At 39.5% G+C, this 23,331-nt stretch overlaps 1 long non-coding RNA gene across 1 annotated transcript; it reads right to left on the reverse strand.

Annotated features, from left to right (window-relative positions):
* Nucleotides 1-4,639: 4,639 nt before the first annotated feature.
* Nucleotides 4,640-5,240, reverse strand: LOC120878877. Its single transcript, XR_005724640.1, has 2 exons — nucleotides 5,208-5,240; nucleotides 4,640-4,709 (listed from the first exon to the last, which is right to left on the reverse strand). It is a non-coding gene; the product is annotated as an uncharacterized LOC120878877 (long non-coding RNA).
* Nucleotides 5,241-23,331: the final 18,091 nt, after the last annotated feature.

Below are 23,331 nucleotides of genomic sequence, written 5' to 3' on the forward strand. Positions count from 1 at the left end.
TTTTCAGAAATAAGTAGAAAAATAAGAATGGCTATCAAAGGCTGCACAATGGGACTAAAGAGACACTTGCTGCTGCTGCTGCTAAGTCACTTCAGTCGTGTCCGACTCTGTGCGACCCCATAGACAGCAGCCCACCAGGCTCCTCCGTCCCTGGGATTCTCCAGGCAAGAACACTGGAGTGTGTTGCCATTTCCTTCTCCATAGACTAACCTAAATATTTAGGTGTGCTTTAATGCTGTAACAAATCTGTTTCATTCTGGTCTACGAATAGACAGAGTTGTTCAATAGGAGTCTCTCAAGAAAGTACATATGTGTGTAGACATAAAAGAAAGCATGTCAAGTCAGTGTAGACAAGAATAATAAGGGGTGTTTGGACAACTGATTAGCCATGTGGTTAAAAAAAAAGACTAAGCTATACCTTCTAGCTCCCATTTACCTTAAATTAATTTTTGAAGTTAAATATGAGCACCACAAGAGTAGCAGGGCAAGGCATTTATAAGAAAAGGTGACCCAAAGTTCTTGAAAGAAAAAAGTATTAATTTGACTAAATAATAATTTGAAAGGATTTCTTTGTCATAAAGCTATAATCTAAGTCAAAAGATGAACATAAAATTAGAGACAATCATTTGCAGTATATGAAGAAAAAAGGAGTTAATTTATGTGATGTATATGTATTAGGATGTTTTAAAATCTTGATGTATAAAATCACAAATCACCAAGAAAATGACTCAAATCTCAAGAGCAAACTGAAAAATGACATAACTGGGCAGTCTACATATCCAAGAATTGTGAACAATTCATGGAAACCACAAGCATGGAAAGATGGTCAGTCTCAACTATTAACTCAATACTCTCAGCTACCACTTTTCAAAGATTACCAAAGATCAAGTAAATCTGATAGTGCAGAATATTGTTAGAATAGTTGCAAAAGCATAAAGTGCTTCAGACTCTTAGTGAGGTGCTTTAAAATTATCTTTGAAACTGAATACATTTTGATCAACAATGTTATCTTCAGAAACTGATTCTGTACGTTAAATTTATAGGAATTCAAAGTCTTTGGTAAAAGAATATACAGTGTTGTTCTATTTGTGTATACTTATAGGGTATGTCTTAATTAGGAAAATGACAGACCACAAGAACTTATTGCAACAGAAGTTCATTTCTCACTCATGTAGTCAATATGGGTATTCTTGATTGGTGGAGGACACTCTCCCAAATAGTAATTCAGGGATATGACTTAATTCCATTATGTGACTCCAATCATCTTTAATCTAGGACTTCTAAGGTCTCCAAAAGAGAGGGGAGAAAATGTAGCCACAAATGTTAATCATCAAGTGAGGATGAGGCTTATGTAAATTCTGTCGACATTCCATTGGCCAGATATCAGTTGTATGGCCACACCCACTCACATGGGAATCTATTAGACAATGTAGCCTACTTGTTTACTCAGAGGCAAAGGAAACAGATTTGACAAATAACTCTCCAACTCGATCCACAATTACTAATAGGAAACTAGTTAAAAAGACTACTTGTTACTGTCGTTTAGTTGCTAAGTTGTGTCCACCTCCTTACAACCTCATGGACTGTCACCTATCAGGCTTCTCTGTCCATGGGATTCTCCAGGCAAGAATACTAGAGTGTGTTGCCATTTCTTTCTTCAGGGAATCTTCTGAATCCAGGGATCAAACCCACATATACTGCTTGGCAGGCAGATTCTTTACCACTGAATCACCAGGGAAGCCCTAAAAGGATTATATATCACAACTCTAAAATGAAGTAACATATATCTGTAAGAAAAAAAAAAGATCTATATTTGCATATAACAACATGGAATAATCTCCAAGATACGTTGTAACGAAAGCAAAGTAAAAAAGTGTATGAGTAGGATTAAGAAAATGCTGGCTAAGGTCCATCTAGTCAAGGCTATGGTTTTTTCCTGTGGTCATGTATGGATGCGAGAGTTGGACCGTGAAGAAGGCTGAGCACTGAAGAATTGATGCTGTTGAACTGTGGTGTTGGAGAAGACTCTTGAGGGTCCCTTGGACTGCAAGGAGATCCAACCAGTCCATTCTGAAGGAGATCAGCCCTGGGATTTCTTTGGAAGGAATGACACTAAAGCTGAAGCTCCAGTACTTTGGCCACCTCATGCTAAGTGTTGACTCACTGGAAAAGACTCTGATGCTGGGAGGGATTGGGGGCAGGAGGAGAAGGGGATGACCCAGGATGAGATGGCTGGATGGCATCACAGACTCAATGGACTCGATGGAGTCTGAGTGAACTCCGGGAGATGGTGATGGACAGGGAGGCCTGGCGTGCTGCGATTCATGGGGTCACAAAGAGTCAGACACGACTGAGCAACTGAACTGAACAAAATAAATTGTTCTATTTAACTTGCTAAATAGATGGATGACAGAGAGATCAAAGGTAACTTGTTAAACAGATGAATGACAGAGAGATCCTCAAAGCAATGTTAAGAATGAAGAGCAGAGCAGGAACCCTGTGGCCCTGAAGTACCCAGCATCTCTGATAGTGAGCTGAAACTCATTGTCGAGTTGGAGGAGAACAAGATGGCAGAGGAGTAGGTGGATGTGGAGTACATCTCTCTCCACGTATACATCGGGAATACCCCTTCAGACATGGACGTGCATGCAGAACACCAGCTGAGAGTGGACAGGAGTACCTGACCAGAGGAAAAGAATATATAGACCCATGCAAAACTCAGTAGGAGGAACTAGGGGGAAAACAGGAGTGTTAGTAGGACTGAAACTGCCCTCGGTGGGTTGGGGAACTGAAACAGGGGTCCGATCCCCACATTGGGGCAATTGTCTGAGTCAGAGGAGAAACATTTAAGGCTGAGTGAAACAGCTGATCTGTGGCAGCCTGAATGGAATAAGAATCAGAAAGTCCTTGCCACAGCCATATATGCCCTGGACAGGGATGCAGGTCCGCAGGAAGGTGCGGGAGCTGGAGTTTAGGGATTGTGGAGTGTTCCTAGAGCAAGGGCTGCTGTTAACTGTGGACAGATGGATTGAGGGGAGGTGAGCAAGGAAATTGTGGTGGGAAATGCCTGTGGAGGAAAGCTGAGCAGCCATGGAAGCAAGGCGATACTGCTGAGTCACACATAGCAGGTAGAGCCCTCACCATAGCCTCTCTCTCCCAACACCCCAGCATCTGCAGCTGAACAATAGAGACTGGCCCATCAAATGCCTGATGCACTGAACTACAGAGCAGGACCCCAACCCAGGATGTTTCTTTAACTGCCTGATGTGGAACTACAGAGTAGGGCCCTAGCCAGGGTGCCCCCTCTATGTGCCTGATGTACCAAACAACAGAGAAGGACTCCAGGCAAGGGAGCCCTCTAAGTGCCTGAATGGGTGGAGCTACAGAGAAAGACTGGCCAAAGAGGCCTTCTAATCGCCAGATACAAGAGGCTGGAAAAAAGACTCTGATAGGGCCATAACTCCTGTGGCAGAGGCAGTCCACGTCGCTGCACACTTGGTGCAACTAGGGTCCCTGCAAGCCAAGCATCTGCGCTACCTTTATGCTCAAACTCTCACTGGGGCAGAGCTGCCACAGGCAAAAAAAGTCTTGCGTCTATGCATGCAGGGTTGCTTTGTTACTGTCTGACTCTTGGAGGCCCTGTAGACTGTGGCCTGCCAGGCTTCTCTGTCAGGGAGGGGTTCTCCAGGCAAGAATACTGGAGCATATTGGCCAATACTGGTTGCCATACCCTTCTAGAGCACTATATTTCCTGCTGCCCTAGGTGCCAACTGCCCTGAGTACCTGGTGCTGCCAGAAACCCTGCAACCCAAGCAACTGCACCACCTCCACACCTGGCCCTCACAGGGGCAAACTCAAGTCCTCCAGGGCAGTCTCAGGAGCAAACCCCAGTGGACGACCCACATGCAGAGGTGGAAATAAAACCACAGTTGAAACCCAGGGGCAGTGTGGCTAAGAAAGAAGACCCAAAACCTTCCCACCAGCTGTACAAACTGCAGATTAAATCCACACAATCAACTAGGGAGACTCTGTCTATGGAATATATAAAAGCTCATTGAGAGCTCTCACAAAAGAAAACACATTAGTTATGATAGCTGGGACATTGGAGGCAAGAACACACAGGAGTAGGACCAGATTAAAATCTAAGCTGCGCCCACAGCAGGTCCAGAGATCAGCACAGTGTTGGAGGGCATCCTAGGAAGGTGAGGTGGACTGTGACTCCCAGTGAGGGAAAGGATTCTGACAGCAGTGACTCAAGAAAAACATTTATTATTCTTAAGTTTTCACTTGTTCTATAGATTCTTTTTGATTGTTTTCTTTTTTTTTCTTTTATCTTCCCTCTGTTGTAGTTGTCGATTTTATTGCCACTATGAAATCTACTTAAGCTTTTGAGCTTTTTCTTTTTTTCTCAGTCATTTTTATTATTGTTATAAACCTCTTGGAATTTATAAACCTATTGGGCTTATGCAGTTCTGTGCAATTTTCCTTTTCTCTCTTTTTTAATATTAAATTTTTAAACTTATTATTATTTCTATGTTTATTCCTTTGTTTGCTTTTCCTACTGTTCTTTTCCCCTTGCAGTTAATCTTTAATGTATATAAATCTGTACATATCTCTATTTAACTTTGCATATCTATTCTTTCTTTCTTTCCTTTCCTTTCAACATATTTGTTAGTTTTGTTTTCATCGTTTTATTCCCTACTTGGCACCTTGCTATAGTCTTCTAGTTTGTGCTTTAATTAGCTTTGTTCTGGTAGATATAATTTTGGATTTCCTTTGTTTGCTGGGTCAACCTATTGTACTTTATTTTTGTTGGACTCTTTTGATTTATGGGTGTATATGTATATGTGTATATTCAGTCACAATTTTTACTGTTGTTATAAACCTCTGCTTCTATATTGGGCTTTTGCAGTTCTGTAGAGTTTTCCTTTTTTTTTTTTTTTTTTTCGTTTTTCCTCTCTTCTATTCTTTTCCTCTTTACTCTTTTTTTATAATATTATTTTTTAATTTTTAAAAACCTATTATTCTTTTGTTTGCCTTCCCTACTGTTCTTTTTCCCTTGTAGTTAATCTTTAATGTATATCTTTCATCTACCTCTATTTAACTTTGCATATCTATTCTCTCTTTTATTTCTTTCCTTTTCTCTCAATGTATTTGTTAGTTTTTTTTTTGTTTTTTTTCCCATTGCTTTATTCCCCACTGGACACCTTGCTTTAGTTTTGTTAGTTAGTTAGTCTTTCTCTTAACTGGTTAATATAATTTTTGATTTCCTTTTTTTGCCAGGTCAATCTACTATACTTTATATTTGTTGGACTGTTTTGATTTTGCTTATGGGTGTATATGTATATGTGTATATTCCACTATATTAATTATTATTTGCCTGATTTTGTAACTGCCATTTGTCTGGGGTTCATCTTTGATTTTTTGTTTTTGGATATTTGTTTTAATCTTACTTAATGCCACAAAAAAACTGCTTTTGGAATCTTTGTTCCTGACCAGAGATCAAGCCCTGAGCCTTTGGAGAGGGAGCACTGACTCCAAGACCCTAGATTACTAGAGAACTAACCCTGCTGCTGCTGCTGCTGCTGGTAAGTCACTTCAGTCATGTCAGATTCTGTGCGACCCCCTAGACGGCAGCCCAACAGGCCCCCCTCCCGCACCCCCCCTCCCCCCGCCCCATCCCTGGGATTCTCCAGGCAAGAACACTGGAGTGGGTTGCCATTTCCTTCTCCAGTGCATGAAAGTGAAAAGTGAAAGGGAAGTCGTTTAGTCGTGTCCGACTCTTTGCAACCCATGGACTGCAGCCTACCAGGCTTCTCCACCCATGGGATTTTCCAGGCAAGAATACTGGAATGGGGTGCCATTGCCTAGACTGAGAACTCACACAAGGGAAACCACTTGAATATGAAACCAGGCATCACCCAACCACCAATAGCAGCCCATGCAGGATGCCTCCTCTAAACAGCAAACAAAACAAAAATACAAACCCAATCATCAGCAGACAGGATTATCACCTCACGCAGCCTTGCCGCTTAGAGGAAAAGCAAACAAACAAGCAAAACTCAGCACAAATCTCACCCTATACTGTGCTTTCACAAAACACTGGACCAACCTTAGGAGGGCAGAAACCAAAAGGAACAAAGAATTCAACCTTGAAGCCTGTGAAAAGGGGACCTCAAAAATAATAAGTTAAAAAATAATAATGAAAAGGCAGAGAGGATCAATTAACAAAGATCTAGAAGAATTAAAGAATAAATATACAGAGACAAACAACACAATTACTGAAATTAAAAATACTCTAGAAGGAATCAATAGCAGAATATCTGAAATAAAAGAACAAATTAGTGAGCTGGAAGCTAAAATGGTGGAAATAATGTCTTAAGAGCAGAATAAAGTAAAAAGAATGAAAAGAACTGAGGATAGTCTCAGGGATCTCAGGGATAATATCAAACACACCAACATTTGAATTATAGGGGTTCTAGAAGAAGAAGAGAAAAAGAAAGGATATGAGAAAATTTTTGAAGAGATTATAGTTGAAAATTCCCCCAACATGGAAAAGGAAAGAGTCAATCAAGTCCAAGAGGCACAAAGAGGATAAACCCAAGAAGAAACATGCCTAGACACATACTAATCAAACTAACAAAGACTAAACACAAAGAAAGAATATTAAAAGCTGCAAGGGAAAATCAACAAGTAACATACAAAAGAAACCCTGTATGCTTCATAGCTGACCTTTCAGCAGAAACTCTGCAGGCCAGAAGGGAACGGCAGGATGTGTTTAAAGTACTGAAAGGGAAAAATCTACAACCAAGATTACTGTACTCGGCAAGGATATCATTCGAAATTGATGGAGAAATAAAAAGCTTTTCGGACAAGCAAAAGTTGATAATTCAGTACCACCAAACCAGCTTGACAATAACAATTTACATAGTGAAGAAATACAAGAGAAGAAAAAAGATCTACAAAATCAACACCAAACAATAAAGAAAATGACAGTAGTAACATGCATGCATGTGTGTGTGCTTAGTCATTTCAGTCGTGTCCGACTAACAGCGACCCTATGGACCATGGCCTGCCAGGCTCCTCTGTCCATGGAATTCTCCAGGCAAGAATACTGGAGTGGGTTGCCATATCCTTCCCCAGGAAATAGGAACATATATATCAATAATTACTTTAAATATAAATGGATTAAATGCTCCAACCAAAAGACACAGACTGGCTGAATGGATACAAAAACAAGACCCATATATATGCTGTCTACAAGAAACCCACTTCAGACCTAAAGACACATATAGACTGAAAGTGAGAGGATGGAAAAATATATTCCACGCAAACAGGAAGCAAAAGAAAGCTGGAGTAGCAATCCTCATATCAGACAAATTAGACCTTAAAATGAAGAAGATTATAAGTGATAAGGAAGGACACTACATAATGGTCAAGGGATCAATCCAAGAGGAAGAAATAACAACAATTGTAAATATCTATGAACCCAACACAGGAGCACCTCAATACATAAGACAAACACTAACAGACATAGTAACACAATTACAGTAGGAGACTTTAACACCCCACTCACACCAATGGACAGAGCATCAAAACAGAAAATTAATAAGGAAACACAAATCTTAAATGATACATTAGATGAGATGGATCTCATTGATATCTTCAGGACATCCAATCCAGATGCAGAAGAATACACCTTCTTCTCAAGTGCACGTGGAACATTCTCCAGGATAGACCATATCTTGGGTCACCAATCAAGCTCAGTAAATTTAGGAAAATTGAAATCATATCAAGCATCTTCTCTGACAACAATGCTATGAGACTAGATATCAATTACAAGAAAAAAACTATAAGACCACAAACACATGGAGATTAAACAACACATTTCTAAATAACCAACAGGTTACTGAAGAAATCAAAAGGGAAATAAAAAAAATTCTAGAAACAAATGACAATGAAGACATGACAACTCAAAACCTGTGGGATGCAGCAGAAGCAGTCTTAAGAGGGAAGTTTGTAGCAATACAATCCTATCTCAAGAAACAAGAACAACATTGAATAGACAACTGAACTTTACACCTAAAACAACTGGAAACAGAAGAACAGAAAAACCCAAAATTAGTAGAAGGAATGAAATCATAAAGATCTAAGTAGAAATAAATGAAAGAAACAATAGTAAAGCTAATAAAACTAAAAGCTGGTTCTTTGAGAAGATAAACAAAATCAACAAGCCTATAGCCAGACTCATCAAGAAAAAAAAAAAGAGAAGAATCAAATCAACAAAATTAGAAATGAAAAGGGAGAAGTTACAACAGACAATGCAGACACACAAAGGATTATACGAGACCACTATAAACAACTATATGGCAATAAAATGGATAACCTGAAAGAAATGGACAGATTCTTAGAAAAGTTCAATCTTCCAAGACCGAACCAGGAAGAAACAGAAACTGTGAACAACCCAAGCACTGAAATTGAAGCTGTGATCTAAAATCTCCCATAAAGCAAAAGCTCAGGACCAGGTGGCTTCACAGGAGAATTCTATCAAACATTTAGAGAAGAGTTAATGTCTATCCCTCTAAAACTCTTTCAAAAAATTGCAGAGGAAGGAATACCTCCAAACTCATTCTACAAGGCCACCATCACCCTGATACCAAAACCAAACAAAGACAACACAAGAAGAGAAAACTACACGCCAATATCACTGATGAACATAGATGCAAAATTCCTCAACAAAATTTTAGCAAACAGATTTCAGCAACACATCAAGAAGCTCATACACCATGATGAAGTTGGATTTATTCCAGGAATGCAAGGATTCTTCAATATATGCAAATCAATCAATGTGATACACCATATTAACAAATTGAAAGATAAAAACCATATGATAATCTCAATAGATGCAGAAAAAGCCTTTGACAAAATTCAGCACCCATTTATTATTCAGTTCAGTTCAGTTCAGTCACTCAGTCGTGTCTGACTCTTTGTGACCCCATGAACTGCAGCATGCCAGGCCTACCTGTCCATCACCAACTCCCAGGGTCAACACAAAGCCATGTCCATTGAGTCAGTGATGCATCCAAACATCTCATCTTCTGTCGTCCCCTTCTCCTCCTGCCCTCAATCTTTCCCAGCATCAGGATCTTTTCAAATGAGTCAGCTCTTTACATCAGGTGGCCAAAGTATTGGAGTTTCAGCTTCAAAACCAGTCCTACCAATGAACACCCAGGACTGATCTCCTTTAGGATGGACTGGTTGGACCTACTTGCAGTCCAAGGGACTATCAAGAGTCTTCTCCAACACCACAGTTCAAAAGCATCAATTCTTCAGTGCTCAGCTTTCTTCACAGTCCAACTCTCACATTCATAATGACCACTGGAAAAACCATACCCTTGACTAGATGGACCTTTGTTGACATAGTAATGTCTCTGCTTTTTAATATGCTGTCTAGGTCAGAGAAGGCGATGACACCCCACTCCAGTACTCTTGCCTGGAAAATCCTATGGACGGAGGAGCCTGGTAGGCTGCCGTCTATGGGGTCATGAAGAGTTGGACACGACTGAAGCGACTCAGCAGCAGCAGCAGATTGGTCATAACTTTCCTTCCAAGGAGTAAGCGTCTTCTAATTTCATGGCTGCAATCACCATCTGCAGTGATTTTAGAGCCCAGAAAAATAAACTCAGCCACTGTTTCCACTGTTTCCCCATCTATTTGCCATGAAGTGCTGGGACCGGATGCCATGATCTTAGTTTTCTGAATGTTGAGCTTTAAGCCAACTTTCTCACTCTCCTCTTTCACTTTCATCAAAAGGCTCTTCAGTTCTTCTTCACTTTCTGCCATAAGGGTGGTGTCATCTGCATATCTGAGGTTATTGATATTTCTCCCAGCAATATTAAAACTCTTCAAAAAATGGGCATAGAAAGAAACTACCTCAGAATAGTAAAGGCCATATATGATAAGCCCACAACAAACATTATTCTCAATGGTGAAAAACTGAAAGCATTTCCCCTAAGATCAGGAACAAGACAAGGGTGTCCACTTTCCCTACTATTATTCAATATAGTTTTTAAAGTCCTAGCTTCAGCACTCAGAGAAGAAAAAGAAAAAGAATCCAGATCAGAGAAGAAGAATAAAGCTCTCACTGTTTGCAGATGAGATGATACTGTACATAGAAAACCCTAAAGATATTATCAGAAAATTACTAGAGCTAATCAGTGAATTTAGCAAAGTTTCAGAATACAAAATCAATACATAGAAATCATTTGTATTTTTATATACGAACAATGAGAAATCAGAAAGAGAAATTAAGGAATAGATCCCATTCACCAGTACAACAAACAGAATTAAATATATAGGAATAAACTTACCTAAGGAGACAAAAGAAGTACACAGAAAATTATAAGACACTAATGAAAGAAATCAAAGACAACATAAACAGGTGGGGAGATGTTCCTGGGTAGGAAGAATCATTACTGTGACAATGCCTATACTACCAATCACTGTCTACAGAGTCAGTGCAATCCCTATCATATTACCAATGACATTTTTCACAGGACTAGAATAAAAATTTTCACAGTTCATATGGAAACACAAAAGACCCCGAATAGCCAAAGCAGTCTTAAGAAAGAAGAATGGAGGTGGAGGAATCAAGCTTCCTGACTTCAGATTATACTACAAAGCTATCAAAGTCATCAAGACAGTATGGTACTGGCACAAACACAGAAACATAGACCAATGAAACAAGATAGAAAGCCCAGAAATAAACCCATCCACTTATGGGTACCTTATTTTTGACAAAGGAGGCAAGAATACACAATGAGACAAAGACAGCCTCTTCAGTAAATGATGCTGGGAAAACTGGACAGCTACATGTGAAAGAATAAAATTAGAACACTTTCTAACTCCATATACAAAGATAAACTCAAAATGGATTGAAGACCTAAATACAGGACCTGAAACTATAAAACTCTTAGAGGAAAACATAGGCAGAACACTCAATGACATAAATCAAAGCAAAATCCTCTATAACCTACCTCCTAGAGTAACAGAAATAAAAACAAAAGTACACAAGTGGAACCTGATTAAACTTAATAGCTTTTGCATAGCAAAGGAAACACTATGCCAGAAAAACAAACAACCCAATCAAAAAGTGGGAAAAAGACCTAAACAGACATTTCTCCAAAGAAGACATACAGATTGGTAACAAACATATGAAAAGATGTGCAACATCACTCATTATTAGAGAAAAGCCATTCAAAACTACAATGAGATATCACCTCACACCAGTCAAAGGGCCATCATCAAAAGGTCTACAAACAATAAATGCTGGAGAGTGTGTGGAGTAAAGGGAACGTTCTTGCCCTGTTAGTGGGAATGTAAACTGATGTAGCCACTGTGGAAGACAGTATGGAGATTCCTTAAAAAACTAGAAATAGGCATATACCCTGAGGAAACCAAAATTGAAAAAGACACATGTATCCCATTGTTCAATGCAACACTATTTACAATAGCTAGAACATGGAAGCAACCTAGATGTCCATCAACAAATGAATGAATAAAGAAGTGGTACGCATACATAATGGAATATTCAGTTCAGTTCAGTCACTCAGTCGAGTCCAACTCTATGACCCCGTGAATTGCAGCATGCCAGGCCTCCCTGTCCATCACCAACTCCCGGAGTTCACTCAAACTCACATCCATCAAGTTGGTGAAACCATCCAGCCATCTCATCCTCTGTAGTCCCCTTTTCGTCCTGCCCCCAGTCCCTCCCAGCATCAGTCTTTTCCAATGAGTCATTACTCAGCCATAAAAAGGAACACATCTGAGTCAGTTCTGATGAGGTGGATGCACCTCACAACCTATTACACAGAGTGAAGGAAGTCAGAAAAAGAAAGATAAATATCATATTCTAATGCATATATACAGAATCTAGAAAAATGGTACTGAAGAATTTATTTACAGGACAACAATGGAGAAACAGACATAAAGAATAGACTCGTGGACATGGGGAGAGGAGAGAAGAGGGTGATATATAAGGAAAGAGTAACATGAAAACTTACATTACCATATGTAAAATAGATAGCCAATGGGAATTTTCTCTTTGGTTCAGGAAACTCAAACAGGGGCTCTGTATCTATCTAGGGAGGTGGAATGTGGCCTGAGATGGGATGGAGGTTCAAAAGGGAGAGGTATATGTATACCCTTGGCTGATTGATGTTGAAGTTTGACAGAAAACAACAAAATTCTGTAAAGCAATTATCCTTCAATTAAAAAAAATTTTTAAAGAACAAAAAAGAATGAAGAGATTTAAGTATGCTCATATGCTCCATAAGACTACATAAGACATTTGTAAATCTAGGGGAAATTTCCAAAATGTCTTCTTAAGAAGCAGAAAAATTGAATAGATCAATGATAATGAAATTAGACAGATGATTAAAGGTATACTCAGGAAAATAGGTATATCAGAGCAATTCAGTTTCATAGTTGAGTTCCATATAACCTTTAAAGAACACATGCTTAAACAAAAATACATCATTATTTAAACAAAAACACAAAGGTAGGAACATTTGTGAGGTACATTAATGTGGTTAAAAATTTTTCTGGATGAATATACAAAACGTTTGATAAAGAGACATTTATGGAATCAGGGTCTATCAATCCAAAAGGAAAGAAAAAATTTGTTTGTGTATCACATTACACTTCTGGGTTTACTTTTTCCTCTATTTTGAAAACAATTTGCACGCAATCAGTTCAGTTCAGTTGCTCAGTCATGTTCGACTGAGCGATAGCCATTTGATTGGTGTGATCCCATGGACTGCAGCACGCAAGGCCTCCCTGTCCATCACCAACTCCTGGAGTTTATTCAAACTCATGTCCATCGTGTTGGTGATGCCATCAAACCATCTCATCCTCTATCATACCCTTCCCCTCCCACCCTCAATCTTTTACAGCATCAGGGTCTTTCCAATGAGTCAGTTCTTTGCATCAGGTGGCCAAAGTATTGGAGTTTCAGTTTCAACATCAGTCCTTCCAATGAATATTCAGGACTGATTTCCTTTAGAATGAATGGGTTGGATCTCCTTGCAGTCCAAGGGACTCTCAAGAGTCTTCTCCAACACCACAGTTCAAAAGCATCAGTTCTTCTGCACTCAGCTTTCTTTATAGTCCAATTCTCACATCCATACATGACTACTGGAAAAACCATAGCCTTGACTAGATGGACCTTTGCTGGCAAAGTAATGTCTCTGCTTTTGAATATGCTGCCTAGTTTGGTCATAAATTTTCTTTTAAGGAGCAAGCGTCTTTTAATTTCATGGCTGCAATCACCATCTGTAGTGATTTTGGAGCCCCCCAAAATAAAGTCTCTCACTGTTTCCTATCTATTTCCCATGAAGTGATGGGACCAGATGCCATGATCTTCATTTTCTCAATGTTGAGCTTTAAGCCAACTTTTTCACTCTCCTCTTTCACTTTCATCAAGAGGTTCTTTAGTTCTTTGCTTTCTGCCATAAGGGTGGTGTCATCTGTATATCCGAGATTATTGATATTTCTCCCAGCAATCTTGATTCCAGCTTGTGCTTCATCCAGCCCAGCATTTCTCATGATGTACTCTGCATAGAAGTTAAATAAGCAGGGTGACAATATGCAGCCTTGATGTATTCTTTTCCCTTTTGGAACCAGTCTATTTTCCCATGTCCAGTGGAACATGTTACTTCTTAACTGTTACTTCTTAACCTGCATACAGATTTCTCAGGAGGCAGGTCAGATGGTCTGGTATTCCCATCTCTTTCAGAATTTTCCAGTTTGTGGTGAGCCACAGAGTCAAAGTCTTTGGCATAGTCAATAAAGCAGAAATAGATGTTTTTCTGGAACTCTCTTGCTTTTTCAATAATCCAGCGGATGTTGGCAATTTGATCTCTGGTTCCTCTGCCTTTTCTAAATCCAGCTTGAACATCTGGAAGTTCACGGTTCACGTACTGTTGAAGCCTGGCTTAGAGAATTTTGAGCATTACTTTACTAGTGTGTGAGATGAGTGCAATTGTGTGGTAGTTTGAGCATTTTTTGGCATTGCTTTTCTTTGGGATTGGAATGAAAACTGACCTTTTCCAGTCCTGTGGCCACTGCTGAGTTTTCCAAATTTGCTGGCATATTGAGTGCAGCACTTTCACAACATCATCTTTCAGGATTTGAAATAACTCAACTGGAATTGCATGCAATAATTTTAATTAAGAAAAGAATTAAGATAATGTGAACAGATAATATCTGTTCTTCCTAATTTTGAGCCCAGGGCCTATGTGCTAGAGTAGGTGAGTGAGTCTGGAAGACCTAGGTATTATTATGTGTGGAAGGTAAATCTATTTGTTCCCTTCTAGTAACAATTTTATATTCTTCTTTGGTTATATAACATTCACTTACTGCTGTTTAGTCGTTAAGTGTGTCCAACTCTTTGTGATCTTGTGGACTATTGCCGGTCCTTCTCTGTCCATAGGATTTGCCAGCAAAAATATTGAAGTGTGCTGTCATTTTCTTCTCCAGGGGATCTTCCCAATGCAGGGACTGAACCCACATCTCTGGGTTGGCAGGAAGATTCTTTACCACTGAGCCAACTGGGAAGTTCAACCTTCATTTTCAGCTGGTCATATTGCCACCCAGGTATGTGTGTGTGTCCAGTCATGTCTGATTCTTTGAGATCGCATGAACTGTAGCCTGGCAGCCTCCTCTGTCCATGGAATTTTCTGGGCAAGAATACTGGAGTGAGTTGCCATTTCCTCTGCCAGGGTAAAAGACTATAATTTCCTGCTCCCTTTTATGTAAATTATGGCCATTATTGAAGATATATTCATTAAGATCAAGTTACATGCTTTGTGTCACTTTGGAGGATTCTTCTTAAAAGGAGGGACAAGCTTTCTTCTTCCCTATTTTCCATTTTGCTGCCTGAAAGGCAGGCACTGTTAGCTGAAGGACACATAGCCATCTTGAATCATGTAGTTAAACCACATCTGAAAGATGGGAGATAGGGGAAGCCTGACCTTGATATCCTGGAGCTAATTTATAAAACCTGGAATAGATCATTTTGGACTGTTCTACGGAGTCCAAAGCTTTTGTCTTGTTTTATAGGGAAAGCATTTTCCTCTTGTATCACCAATAATGTTGTCATGCTAAATCAGAGATCATATGAATGTGTATTTTTCCCCCCATCCAGATTGCAAAATCAAGATAAAAACATGAAAGTAAGGCTAGGTCTGGAGAGAATTTAAAGAAATAATCTAAGAGTCAATTTTGTAATTTCAGATCTATTTAAGTAAATAGTGAAGGTGAATTCCATGAGGGCTGCTCACCATGTGATTGGCAATGAAGAATTCTGAAAACCTGAAAGAAGCTACTCTTTCCCACAAAACAGAAGATTCCACTGAGAAAAGTGTTTCTACATATTTTAAAAGAAAGACTATGCTTCCTCACAGTTTCTTCTTCACTTCAGGTATCTGACTGAATCTCATACACAAAACATCAAAAGCCAACTTTCTATCCTAGATTCAAACACGAAATGTCAAGTAGAGACTGGATAAGCAGAGTATGAATCTGGTCCCAACATTTCATGGCAAATAAAAAGGGAAAAAATGGAAGTAGTGACAGATCTTTCTTTCCCCCCTTTGGGCTCCAAAATCACTGCAGATGGTGACTGCAGCCATGAAATTAAAAGATGCTTGCTCCTTGGAAGGAAAGCTATGACAGACAAAGACAGCATATTAAAAAGCAGAGACATCACTTTGCTGACAAAAGTCTGTCTAGTCAAAGCTAAGTTTTTTCCAGTAGTCATGTATGGATGTGAGAGTTGGACTGTAAAGAAGCCTAAGGACCAAAGAATTGATGCTTTCTAATTGTGGTGTTGGAGAAGACTCTTGAGGGTCCCTTAGACTGCAAAGAGATCAAACCAGTCAATCCTAAAGGAAATCAATGCTGAATATTCACTGGAAGGACTGATGCTGAAGTTCAAACTCCAATACCATGGCCACCTGATGCAAAGAGCTGATTCACTGGAAAAGACCCTGATGGTGGGAAAGATTGAAGGTAAAAGGAGAGTGGGATGGCAGAGGATGAGATGGTTAGATAGTATTAATGACTCAAGGGACGTAAATTTGAGCAAACTCCAGGAGATAGTGGAAGACAGAAGAGCTTGGTGTGCTGCAGTCCATAAGGTCACAGTTGGACATGACTTAATGACTGAGGAACAACAAAGCAGAGTATGTGCAGTAGATTGCTGGGACTAATTTTGTATAGCACTTGAAAATCACTTTGCATTTTCCCCTCATACTGAGTCCAAGCTTGAGATTGTATGTGATGTGCTTTCCAGTGCTTGGTCTGTAGACTTGGTTCTGGAATTGACTAGGGATATATTAAGGCTACAGACATTAATTTCTACAAAAATCCCCTGGCCAATAATGTGAAAATATTCAAAATAATAGATACTGGACTCCTCTACGTTCCTGAGACTATGTTGAATGCTCAGATTATTTTATTTAATCCATATAATCATAAGAGTTATCTCTTATTGTTATTACCCTTATTTAGGTTGGGAATATTGTGATATAAAGCTGGGCTAGAGACCTAAGCCAAATAATACAACGATATATAGCAAAGATAGTATTCAGGCATTGGTATGACCCCAAATCCTCACTTTTACACTGCATTGACACTTAAAACATCTGTAAATAATGCATTATGTAATGGGACATTTAAGTTAGTGTGCAAAAGAGGCAAAAATCATGGACATAGACAGCGAGGTGTAGCCTTGATGAAAAAGCATTTAGTCCTAAATGCTTCAAGTATTCAATGCCAGATGACACAGATGTTTCCAGAACCAAGTCTACAGACCAAGCACTGGAAAGCACATCACATACAATCTCAAGCTTGGACTCAGCACAGCCCAAACCCAAAGCCATTCCAGGACCAGAATTATAGAAGCACCTTTTAAATATTTGTTGAATAAATGAAGAAATAAGTGAAGGAATGATTAGATGAAAATCTGATGGCTGAACCTTCCCTGCTTCCTGTATATATTAGTACCTTATTTATTATTATGACCATGACTAGGCCTCCCAAGAATGGGTTATTCATGAACCAAAAGTGTATAGATAAAGGACTTGTACCTGCCTTATTAGGCCAAAAGACATTCTTTGAAAGATGGTTGATATTTTTGTGGCCCTATAATTTATTGTGGCTGGAAACATTTGTCTTAAGTAGACAGAGCTATGTGGAAATTTTCCTGAAATACCGGCAAAAACTCTTCTAACTATGAGGATATGTTTCGGAAAAGTTGGGAGCCTGTCAAATTAAATCATAGGTTAAATACTGTACTAGAAAAAAAATGCAATTTTGCAGGCAAACTAGGGTGGCTTCTATAATAACATAAAAATAACTGAGTGTAAAAGACTCATCATATATTCTAAAATGAAAATGGACAGGGTATATTATACCCTGTATAATTGTTTATATATAAAGAATATTCATATATGTAAAGTATTTATATTGTTTCATATGTTTTGGATAGGTTTTGATTATCTGATTTTATATTATATTTCATAACCTAAAAAATAATGTATATCTTTCATGATATAAGTTAAATCTTTTAACATTGAAAGAAAATAATTACCTTTGTTTAAGCAATTCTTTGCATTCAGAAACCCTCATCCAAAGAGCTTGGAAGATCACTACATCATTTTACACAAGCTACATGCCCTCTAAGCTTGCTCCAGCCACAACATTCATTTGCTTTCTTCCAGAGATCATATATTCCTCTTCTATGAGCTCATATGAACTCTGTCCATGTGCACAGCCAGTCTGCCAGTCCTTTGAGAGCAGAATTTTACTTTTTTTTCCCCTCTGCTCAGCACTTAAAGCAGTGCCTTCATCCTAAATGGAATTAACACTTCCCTGTTTAAAATATGAAAAATGGCTTCACCTTGCTCTCAGGTGCCAAGTGAGAGCCTGTTTGATTGTTCACAATGCACAACCCCAAGGTTACTACTAGGTGGTTTCCTTTACTGTCCTAAAACCTTTAGGAAGAAGGCAAAGAGAACTGTCCAAAGAGAAGGGATCCTGAGCCCCGAGGTGAAACTGAGCAGGACCCTGTGCGGCTCCTGGGTATGGAAGGTTTTCTGTGTTCCCTGTTCCTTGTGAGTTGACTCATTGGAAAAGACTCTGATGATGGGAGGGATTAGGGGCAGGAGGAGAAGGGGACGACCGAGGATGAGATGGCCGGATGGCATCGCGGACTTGATGGACGTGAGTCTGAGTGAACTCCGGGAGATGGTGATGGACAGGGAGGCCTGGCGTGCTGCGATTCATGGGGTTGCAAAGAGTTGGACACGACTGAGCGACTGAACTGAACTGAACTGTTCCTTGTTTTAGGGAACACAGTCCAGTCTCCAAGACCTTCCCTGAGTCCCATAAAGCAGATTCAAACAGTTGCTAATCAGAGAAGAGGTGAGGGATGCAAAGACAAGGGAGGAGCCAGCCACCAAGAAATGATAGTGCAGCTCTGAGGCAGGGTCCTGGGTTCTGCCTCAAGGGAACAATATTTGAACTCTTTACAGACCTGAAGTGTTAGCTGTTCAGTCATGTATGACTCTTTGTGACCCCATGGACTATAGCCCGCCAGGCTCCTGTGTCCACGGGATTTCCCAGGCGAGAATACTGGAGTGGGTTGTTGTTTCCTTCTCCAGGGGATCTTCCTGACACAGGGATCAAACCCGGGTCTCCTGCATTGCAGGCAGATTCTTTACCATCTGAGCCACCAAGGAATGATCTTATAGAAGTAAAACCCGCAACAAATGGAAGATGAAGCAATCCTCATTTCAGAGACACTTGTCATGGTTTGATAGCCTATAGAAACAGAGGCTTCCCAGCTGGAGCTAGTGGTAAAGAACCAGCTTGCCAATGCAAGAGAGGTAAGAGAGGCAGGTTTGATCCCTGGGTCAGGAAGATCCCCTGGAGGAGGGCATGGAAATCCACCCCAGTATTCTTGCCCACAGTCCATAGGGTCGCAAAGAGTCAGACTGGACTGAGACAACCAGAGACACCCCACGCCCACCCCACCCAAGGCAGGATTAAAGAGTACAGACCCTGTACACAACCTAATCTTATCAGCAACCCCACCCTTGAACAGATGGATATAAAGTGAAAGTGAAAGTGAAGTCAGTCTGTCTGACTCTTTGAGACCCCATGGACTGTAGTCTACCAGGTTCCTTCATCCATGGGATTTTCCAGGCAAGAATACTGGAGTAGGTTGCCATTTCCTCACCAAATCCTGCAGAACTGGGACACATAGTTCTTCTAGGTAGGAGCCTGCTGTGACCCTCTTTGCCTAGGGAAGCAAGAGGCTGAGCCTTCAGCACAAAGGTTGAGGGATGCAGTCAGTTACATGACTTAGCGGGGAGGGGTGCAGGCCCTTTCTTCCTCCCTGAGGTCTCCAGGTGAGGTTTTCTGTTGCTTTGAGCCCAACTGGGTGTCACAGGATGAGAAAGCATGTGGCAGCACACTGGCTCCACAGGTGGAGGAGTTGGTGCATGGAACACGATGGAGAAGCAAACGGAGGAAGTCCAGTACAGCACCTCCCCTCCTGTTGCTCTGGTTGCTCATTCACAATGGGAGTGGACAGAGCAATAATAGTTACTTTTTGTCATAGAACCATTCTGAGCATTGAAACAGTTAATACATGTCAAGTGCTTTGAACAGTACCTGAAACATAGCAAACACTAAAAACATTAAATATTAATACTGGTTTCCCCTGCTCACCATTATGTTCCTGTGGTTCTGACATCTATTTTCTAACATATTGTTTGTCTTGAACTTTTTTTTTTTTTAATGAGTTCATCTGGACCTTCGACCTCTGGATAATGTCTTCATGTTGTCAAATTAATTAAATAAAGAGGCCATTAGACTGAGGTTATTGTAATGCCTTAGCAGTTTCATGCACAAACCAAAACCTAAGGCTGTAAATGCTTCAAGGATAAGAAGTTGAAACCTGAAGACAACCCATCACAAAAAGCCAAATGGACTTTCCCATGTAAGGCAACTGCTTACATTATAGCCGGTCAAATACTTTCTTTGCTTTACTTCTGTGTCTTCTCTATTAAAAGCTTTTCATGCTGCCCAGTTGAATCCATGTTTGCAGAAATGAACTCTTAAAATTTTCTAATATGCCTTAGTTTATCTTTTAACAATACCTGTTTACCCATTATCCTTGCATTTCATTCCTCACTGCTTTCTGTGGACCGTAATCTCAGTCCATTATTCTGGCACAGACATTTATAGTCTATGCTTTTCCAAACTGAACAGCTTGTTTGCTGTTTAAGACCTTTCTGTGTAAGTTGGTTTCTTGGTAAGTTTTAAATAACTTAGTTAAAACTTCAAAATATAAGACAAATTATTACCCAGATGTTATTTTAAACACCCTTTCATCATTCTGTTTTTTATGCAGCCAGATAATTATAAAGACCTTTCATATTCCTTCAATACAATATGCATTTTAAAAATATATTCACAAAGAAATTCATTTAATCTTCATGAGCACTTTTAGTGGTTGGCAGATGGGGCATAATTACCCCATTTTACACATAAAGAGATTAAGGTTCAAAAAATTGAATGTTACTGCTTAACCACATGGCCAGTGGGCCTGACTGTGGAGTAGAATTAGGTCTCTTGAGTTCACTGGACCTTGTTGGATTCCTAATTTAGAGCTAGAATGAATCATAGAGACCATATTTTAATAATCATTGCACTGTTTGTTTATTTTTTTGGAATACTGACTATGTCTCTGGCACGAGACTAAACTGTGTACATAGTCTTTCTCAATACTGTGGCAGATAACCACTATAAGTAACTTGCAAAAATTCTTGAAGTTAGTGACAGAACCCGTACTCTAATTCAGATCTTCTCATGCCTAGGTAAAGATCTTTCTAATTTTGCTTATATAATCCACAGGTTCCTCATTACTCTTAGAGACGATGCAAAGTTTTATGTTCTACAAGTCCTCCCACTACTCTTTTTGTGTTTATTCTCTCTGCCACACAGTGAAATCTGGGCTATATATTTATATCATGTCTAATGACACCACCCGTGAAGAGGAACTCAAAAGCCTCTTGATGAAAGTGAAAGTGGAGAGTGAAAAAGTTGGCTTAAAGCTCAACATTCAGTAAATGCAGGTCATGGCATCTGGTCCCATCACTTCATGGCAAATAGATGGGGAAACAGTAAAAACAGTGTCAAACTTTATTTTGGGGAGCTCCAAAATCACTGCAGATGGTGACTGCAGCTATGACATTAAAAGATGCTTACTCCTTGGAAGAAAAGTTATGACCACCTAGACAGCATATTGAAAAGCAGAGATATTACTTTGCCAACAAAAGTCTGTCTAGTCAAGGCTATTGTTTTTCCAGTGGTTATGTATGGATGTGAGAGTTGGACTGTGAAGAAAGCTGAGAGCCAAAGAATTGATGCTTTTGAACTGTGGTGTTGGAGAAGACTCTTGAGAGTCCCTTGGACTGCAAGGAGATCCAACCAGTCCATTCTGAAGGAGATCAGCCCTGGGATTTCTTTGGAAGGAATGATGCTAAAGCTGAAACTCCAGTACTTTGGCCACCTCATGCGAAGAGTTGACTCATTGGAAAAGACTCTGATGCTGGGAGGAATTGGGGGCAGGAGGAGAAGGGGACGACAGAGGATGAGATGGCTGGATGGCATCACGGACTCGATGGATGTGAGTCTGAGTGAACTTTGGGAGTTGGTGATGGACAGGGAGGCCTGGCATGCTGCAATTCATGGGGTCGCAAAAAGTCAGACACGACTGAGCAACTGAACTGAACTGAACTGAATGTTTAAGTAGAAGATACTTAATTTCAAAATATTATTGAGTCCAAGAGTAGACACACACATATATGGTCAAGTTATTTTTTACAAAGGTGCAAAAGCAATTCATTGAAAAAAGGATAGTGTCTTGAACTGGAATATTTATATATCCATGAGCAAAAAGAAACCTCTATCTACATAAGAATTAGTTGACAATGAACTAAATATAAAAATTTCAGAAGGAAAAATAAAAAAATTAAAAATTAAATAAAAGCAATTTCCAGAAGAAAATGCAGGAAAAAATGTTTGTAAACTATTATTAGGCTAATAATTTTTCAATTTGACAGCAAAAGCTAAATCTATAAAAGAAAAATAATAATAATTGGACTTCATCAAAATAAAAAAGTTATGCTCCTCTAAAGATAACAAAAGAGGATGTTTAGGGAAGCCACCGACTAGGAGATAATTGTTTTAAATATCCCACATCTCTTAAAGGACCCAAAAACATAAAGAACTCTTTCCACCCATAATAAGAAAACAAACAACCCAACAAAATATGGGCAAAAAATGTGAACAGACACTTCAGCTTGGAACATATATAGATGTCAAATAATTACATAAAATTTTTTAGCATCGTTAGTCACTAGAGAAATGTACATTAAAGTCACAATGCAATACAGTTATATGACTATTGAAGTGACAAGACAAGCCATTAAACAAAATCCCTCTGTAACTGACAATTCCAAGGTTGTGGGGATGTGGAAAAAGAAACTATCACAGATTGCTAACATGTAAGCAAAATGGTACCTCAGCCTTTAAACCCGTATATTATTAATGACTTGGCAATCCTACTCTCAGGTAAACACCCAAGTGAAATAAACACTTTTGTTTGCATAATGTCCTGTATGCAGATACTTGTTATGGCTCTATTCCTGTTTGCCAGAAGTTGGAAACAACCCCAAAAGTCATCAGTTGGTGAATGGATGAAAAAATTGGTATATAACAGAATACCACTCAACAATAAAAAGAAACAACTGACATATATGATAAGATAGATAAATCTCAAAATGCATTATTCTAAATGAAATAGTTCAGTTCAGTTGCTCAGTCGTGTCTGACTCTTTGTGAACACATGAATCGCAGAACACCTGGCCTCCCTGTCCATCACCAACTCCTGGAGTTCACTCAAACTCAAGTCCATTGAGTAGGTGATGCCATCCAGCCATCTCATCCTCTGTCGTCCCATTCTCCTCCTGTCCCCAATCCGTCCCAGCATCAGGGTCTTTTCCAATGAGTCAACTCTTCGCATGAGGTGGCCAAAGTACTAGAGTTTCAGCTTTAGCATCAGTCCTTCCAATGAACACCCAGGACTGATCTCCTTTAGAATGGACTGGTTGGATCTCCTTGCAGTCCAAGGGACTCTCAAAAGTCTTCTCCAACACCACACTTCAAAAGCATCAATTCTTTGGTGCTCAGCTTTCT

Source organism: Oryx dammah, unplaced genomic scaffold (genome assembly GCF_014754425.2).
Source record: "Oryx dammah isolate SB20612 unplaced genomic scaffold, SCBI_Odam_1.1 HiC_scaffold_19, whole genome shotgun sequence".
Lineage (NCBI taxonomy): Eukaryota > Metazoa > Chordata > Mammalia > Artiodactyla > Bovidae > Oryx > Oryx dammah.